This window comes from Hylobates moloch, unplaced genomic scaffold, assembly GCF_009828535.3.
Source record: "Hylobates moloch isolate HMO894 unplaced genomic scaffold, HMol_V3 SCAFFOLD_7, whole genome shotgun sequence".
Classification (NCBI taxonomy): domain Eukaryota; kingdom Metazoa; phylum Chordata; class Mammalia; order Primates; family Hylobatidae; genus Hylobates; species Hylobates moloch.
In genome coordinates, this window is record NW_026652282.1 from 89275818 (window position 1) to 89282357 (window position 6540).

Below are 6540 nucleotides of genomic sequence, written 5' to 3' on the forward strand. Positions count from 1 at the left end.
AAAAGAAAAGAGAAAAGAAATGAACACGGCAGATTTGATGCACAGTATGGAAACTCATCTGACTAAATTGCATGATTGCTTTAGGGGTTATCAGAGAATAAGACTGGCTAGGTAGGTGGAGGAAAAATTAAGGCGGAGCTTGAAAGACAGCAGAGTTTTGTCTTCATCCTGTAAATCCAGATTTTTATCAGAGAATTGACATGATACAGAGACAAGAGAGGCAGTATATAACCTAGTAATTAAAGAGCATAGGCTCTAGAGTAAGACAGACCTAGGACTCAATTGTGGCTCAGACTATTTTCATCATGACTACTGTACCTTTACTATTTCACAGGTTTGAAGCTATTATCTTTGAATCCTGGTATGGCAAGGCATCACTGTCACTTTCTCTCATTGACTGTGCTAGCATTCTCCCACTTCCTACTTGTCCTAAGTATTCTTTTATTTTTTTTAAATCCAGGACTGATTGAGCAACCAGGACCCAGAAAAGCTTGCTAGCATAATCCTCAGTTACATTTAAAATACTTGGAAATTTTCGTTGTTTTGAAATAGTTTGACTTGAACTAAGCTAGAATTTACCTTCCGTTGGTTTTCTATGAAATAATGTAAACAAAATGATATGGTGCCTCAACGTATTAAGAAATTAACTTTGTGAAGACTTTAGCATGTGTATTGTTTTATTTAAAAGGTAGGGCTACATATAAAGAGCTCTTTATTTTTTATTTTTATTTTTCTGAGACAGAGTCTAGCTCTGTCACCCAGGCTGGAGCGCAGTGGTGTGATCTGGACTCACTGCAACCTCCTGCCTCCTGGGTTCAAGCAATTTTCTTGTCTCAGCCTCCTGGGTAGCTGGGACAACAGGTGCAGGCCACCACGCCTGGCTAATTTTTATATTTTTTAAGTAGAGATGGGGTTTCACCATGTTGGCAGGCTGGTCTCAAACTCCCGAGCGCAAGTGATCCACCCACCTCGGCCTCCCAAAGTGCTGGAATTACAGGCTGAGCCACTGTGCCCAGCGCAAATAGCTCTTCATTAAAGGAAGCCTAGCAATAAACCTTTTCAGAAAGCCTATGTTAATTAAATATAAAATGTTAGCAACTATATTACTAAAACTGCATGAAGTTATAAAAATGCATTTTAATTGTGTTTATATAATTATGATGTATAAGGCAGCTTTTGCTGCTGCTTCTTCCTCTTCTACTTCTCCTTCCTCTTCTTGTTCTTCCTCTTCTTCTTCCCCTCCCCCTACTACTTTTCCTGCCCCTCCTAACTATGACCTTGTTAACTATTTTTATGTTTCAGGAAAATCTGTCAATCATCTGCAGGATGCATGGAAGTGGGTAGATACAGAGATTCTGTTATAGGAATCCAAGAGTAATGCTAAAAGACACTATAGATTCTATACATTCTAGCCCACCAAAGCTGGCTTGCTTGGCATAGCTTTTACAGGTTTTACTTAGGTCTGAGGCACTAAATTTGCCCCCCACTAACGGGGCTGGAACAGAGGTATAACGAAACTAGTGAAAACTACAAGACATAAGAAGATGTTCCACACTCCCTAGAGTGCAGACAGGCAGCTGAAGACTGACCCTTGTGCCAATAAAGGAGCCAGAATGAAAACATAGGAAGAAATGGGCAAAGACCCAGAAGAAGTTAGTGTTAAGAGAAACCAGGTAAAGCCTGCTAGATATTATAGTGAGATCAGGAGAATGAGAACTGAAAAGGTTATTTGAATTAAAGGATTAGGCCACTGCCTTACAGCAATGTTGTGGGCGGGTAGAATCTAGATTGGAAGAGATCAATGAGTAACAAAAGGCAACTTTGGAGAAATTTGGCAGGAAAGGAAAAGATGGACTAGCAGTTTGTGGGAGAGAGTGGTATTAGGTTTTCTGTTTGTTTTTTGTATTTTATTTTTACTTTTACTTTTGTTTTTGAATTTTTAAAGATCTGCATACTTGAATGAGTTTCAGGCCAAGGTAGAGGAGTCAGTACTAAATATTTAAGGTAGGAAATCATTTCAGTACAAATAATAGAAGAGATGGGGTAAAGAGAGCACAGATTAACACTGGGATTGAGGACAGACACATGCTTTAAAGATAGGAGTAATGGGGACATTATGATAATGATGATGATAATGATGATGCTGATAGCGAAGATGTATTGAAGAAACTGTTCTAAGAGCTGTACATAGATTATTTTATTTAATCCTTACACTGACCCTTTGAGGATGAGAAAACTGAGATAAAGTGAGGTGGTAAATTGTTCAATATCACGCAGCTAGTAAACATAAATGCAGGAATTAAATCAAGGCAGGAATTAAATTAAGGAGGTCTGACCTCAGACCTCCGCTACTAAGAGAAATACAAATAAGATACAAATAGATTTTGAATTGTGGAATTCATGAGGACAAAGTGAGATAGACAGGAATTGTATGCAAGACTTGAGGAGAGTGGAAGAAATCTGGAACAGCTACTTGTAGTCAATAGGGGAGGAATGGAAAGACTGCAATGTGGAGAACATAACTGAGGTGGAGAGCATAAATAAATAATAGACCCTGACCTTTACCTGTTTGCAACTTTCTTTAGCAGGGTCCCAGGAGCAAAGGTAGAATTTGATGTTGGGGGTTAGGGAAGTCAAGGGCAAGGGATTCTAAACCCGTTACTAAGTGCATTATTAAAACATTTGCTGGAGTGATGTTAGTGAAAATAGCAAAGAAAGGAACTACAAAATTCCACTCCTCCATTAAAACAATGAAAAACTGACAAAAACGGTTAGACTCAACTGTTTCAGAACTCTGGAAATTAACCAAAGTCTTGCAACAACCTGGGAAGCACATATTCAGAAAAAGTGACTGAATCTTAGTAAGAAACGAGTGAGCTTTGTGATATTTTAATGTGTCCTATTCCACTCCCTCCTCCCTAGCTCAGCAGTAGCTTTGAAAATAAAAAGTTACATTCCTAGTACTAAGGGGAGCAGAGAAGAACTCATTTTCCTCAAATTGTCATTATTTGATTTGTTCAGAGGCTCCCTGGACGACTGGTTTGAAAAGTGTGCCTTTATCAGGAACACAGTGCTAACAGCTTTTCCCCAGGGGATGTTTCTCAAAAAGATTCAGAGGCAAATGTTTCTTTCTTTTTTTTTTTTTTTTTTTTTTTTTGAGATGGAGTCTTGCTCTTGTTGCCCAGGCTGGAGTGCAATGGCGCAATCTCGGCTCACTGCAACCTCTGCCTCCCGAGTTCAAGCGATTCTCCTACCTCAGCCTCCTGAGTAGCTGAGATTATAGGCACCTACCACAACGCCCAGTTAATTTTTTTTTTTTTTTTTGTATTTTTAGTAGGGACAGGGTTTCACCATGTTGGCCAGGCTGGTCTCAAACTCCTGACCTCAGGCGATCCGCCCCCCCTTGGCCTCCCAAAGTGCTGGGGTTACAGGCGTGAGCCACTGTGCCTGGCCCAGAGGCAAATGTTTCAATGGCATGGACCTAAGAGGTATCTGATGAAGTGTTTTTATCCAAAATGTATAAGGAACTCAACTCAATAGCAAAAGAACAAATAACCTGATAAACAAATGTGCAAAGGATCCAAATAGACATTTTTCCAAAGAAGACATACAAATGCTCAACAGGTATATGAAAAGGTGCTCAACATCACTAGTCATCAGGGTAATGCACATTGAAACCACAATGAGCTATCACCTCACACCTGTTATAATGGTTATTATTAAAAAGATAAGCAATAATAAGTGTTAGTGAGGGTTTGCAGAAAAGGGAACTCTTGCACACTGTTGGTGGGAATGTAACTTGGTGCAGCCACTATAGAAAACAATATGGAGATTCCCTCCAAAAACGAAAATAGAATTACCATATGATCTATCAATCCCACCTCTAAGCATACATCCAAAGGAAAGAAAATCAGTATCTCAAAAAATATCTGCACCCACATGTTCATTGCAGCATTATTTACAATAGGCAAGATAAAGAAACAACCTAAGGGTCCCTCGATGGATGAATGGATAAATGAAACGTGGTATATAGTGAAATACATTTAGCTATAAAAAACTCACATTCATTTAAGCAGAGAGTAGAATGGTAGCTGCCAGGGGCTGGAGAGTGGGAAAAATGGGGAGATGTTCACTGAAGGGTACAAACTTTCAGTAAAAAGATGAATAAATTCTGGAATGTAATAGACAGCATCATGATTATAGTTAATAATACTGCATTGTTTCCTTGAAATTTACAAAGAGAGTAGATTTCTCTTTGTGTCTTAACCACATACACACACATATACACAATGGTAACTATACTGATTGGTGTGTTAAATAATTTGTGATAATCATTCACAACACATACATATATCAAATCATATTGTACACCTTGAATACATACAATTTTTATTTGTCAATTATACCCCAATAAATCTGGAAAAAAGAAAAAAAAACAGAGAAAATGAATGAAACCAAATTTTGGTATTTATCACCAAAACTTAAAAACCTTTAGCTAGACTGACCAATAAAAACAAAAACAAAAACAGAAGACTGAAATGACTAAAATCAGAATAAAAGAAGACACATTAGCACCAACCTATATAGAAATAAAAAGTATTATATGGGAATAGTATGAACAATTGAATGCCAACAAATTGGATACTCTAGATAACATAGACAAATTCCTAGAAACACAAGACAGACCCAAGAAGAAATAGAAAATCTTTATAGACTTGGAACAAGTAAAGATATTGAACTAATAATAAAAATTTTCCCACAAAAAAAATCCTCAAGACCAGACAGCTTCAAGAGTGAATTCTACCAAGTGTTTAAACAAAAATTAACACCTATCCTTCTCAAACTCTTCTAAATAGAAAAGAAGGAGCGTTTCTTTTTTTTTCTTTTTTTAATTTTATTTATTATACTTTAAGTTTTAGGGTACATGTGCACAACGTGCAGGTTAGTTACATATGTATACATGTGCTATGTTGGTGTGCTGCACCCATTAACTCATCATTTAACATTAAGTATATCTCCTAATGCTATCACTCCCCCCTCCCCCCACCCCACCACAGGCCCTGGTGTGTGATGTTCCCCTTCCTGTGTCCATGTGTTCTCATTGTTCAATTCCCACCTATGAGTGAGAACATATGGTGTTTGGTTTTTTGGAAGGAGCATTTCTTAACACATTTTTATGAGGTAAGTATTATCCTGAAACTAAACCCATATGCATCACAAAAATAAAACCAATGACCAATATCCCTTATTATTATTAAAGCAAAACACTAAACAAATTATAATACTAGCAAAATGAATCCGGTAACATATAAACAGAATTATATAATAATATGATGACCAAGTGGGATTTATCCCAGGAATGTAAGGTTGATTTAAACACTCAGCAATCTAGGAATAGAAGTGAAATTCCTCAACCTGATAAAGAGCATGTAAGAAAAACTCATAGCTCACATCATACTCAATGGTGAAAGACTGGAAGCTTTTCCAAAGGAATCAGTAACAACACAAGGATGTCTGCTCTCAATACTTCTATTCAACATTGTTCTGAAAGTTCTAATGAGAGCAATTAGTCAAGAAAAATAAAAGTCATTCAAATTACAAAAAGTAAAACCATCTTTGCAGACGACATGTTTGTTTGTTTTTTTTTTTTTTAGACAGGGTCTCACATTGTCACCAAGGCTGGAGTGCAGTGGCACAATCTTGGCCCACTGCAGCCTAGGGCTCCCTGGCTCAAACCATCCTCCTACCTCAGCCTCCTGAGTAGCTGGGAACATAGGCGCTGGCCACCATGTCCGGTTAATTTTTGTATTTTTAGTAGAGACGGGTTTTCACTATGTTGGCCAGGCTGGAACTCCTGACTTCAGGTGACCTGCCTGCCTTGGCCAAGTGCTGGGATTACAGACATGAGCCACCGAGCCCTGCTGACACAATCTTATATACAGAAAATCTTTTTTAAAAATTTAGGGCTAATAGACTGGGCATGGTGGCTCATGTCTGTAATCCCAGCACTTTGGGAGGCTGAGGCAGGTGGATCACTTGAGGTCAGGAGTTTGAGACCCTCCTGGCCAACATGGCTAAACCCCATCTCTACAAAAAATACAAAAATTAGCTGGGCATGGTGGCAGTCGCCTGTAGTTCCAGCTACTTGGGAGGCTGAGGCAGGAGAATCTCTTGAACCTGGGAAGTGGAGGTTGCAGTGAGCCGAGATCGCGTCACTGCATTCCACCCTAGGTGACAGAGCAAGACTCCATTTCAAAAAAAAAGAAAAAAAATAGGGCTAACAAATGATTTAAGCAAAGATGCAGGATACAAGGGCAACATACAAAAATCATCATTTATATGTATATACACTAACAGTGAACAATCTGAAAAAGAATATTAAAAAAATTATAATTAAAATAGTCACACTGCAAGTGGAGCTCATTGGCTCATGCCTGTAATCCCAACACTTTAGGAGGCTGAGGCATACCGACCACTTGAGGTCAGGAGCCTCGCCAACATGGCGAAACCTCGTCTCTACTAGAAATAAAAAAAAAAAAA

General features: G+C 38.4%; 1 protein-coding gene across 2 annotated transcripts in view; it reads right to left on the minus strand.

Annotated features, from left to right (window-relative positions):
- Positions 1 to 6540, minus strand: part of NUP62CL (nucleoporin 62 C-terminal like) — a 146587-nt gene that overhangs the window by 138363 nt on the left and 1684 nt on the right. The gene's annotated exons all lie outside the window — the stretch shown is intronic.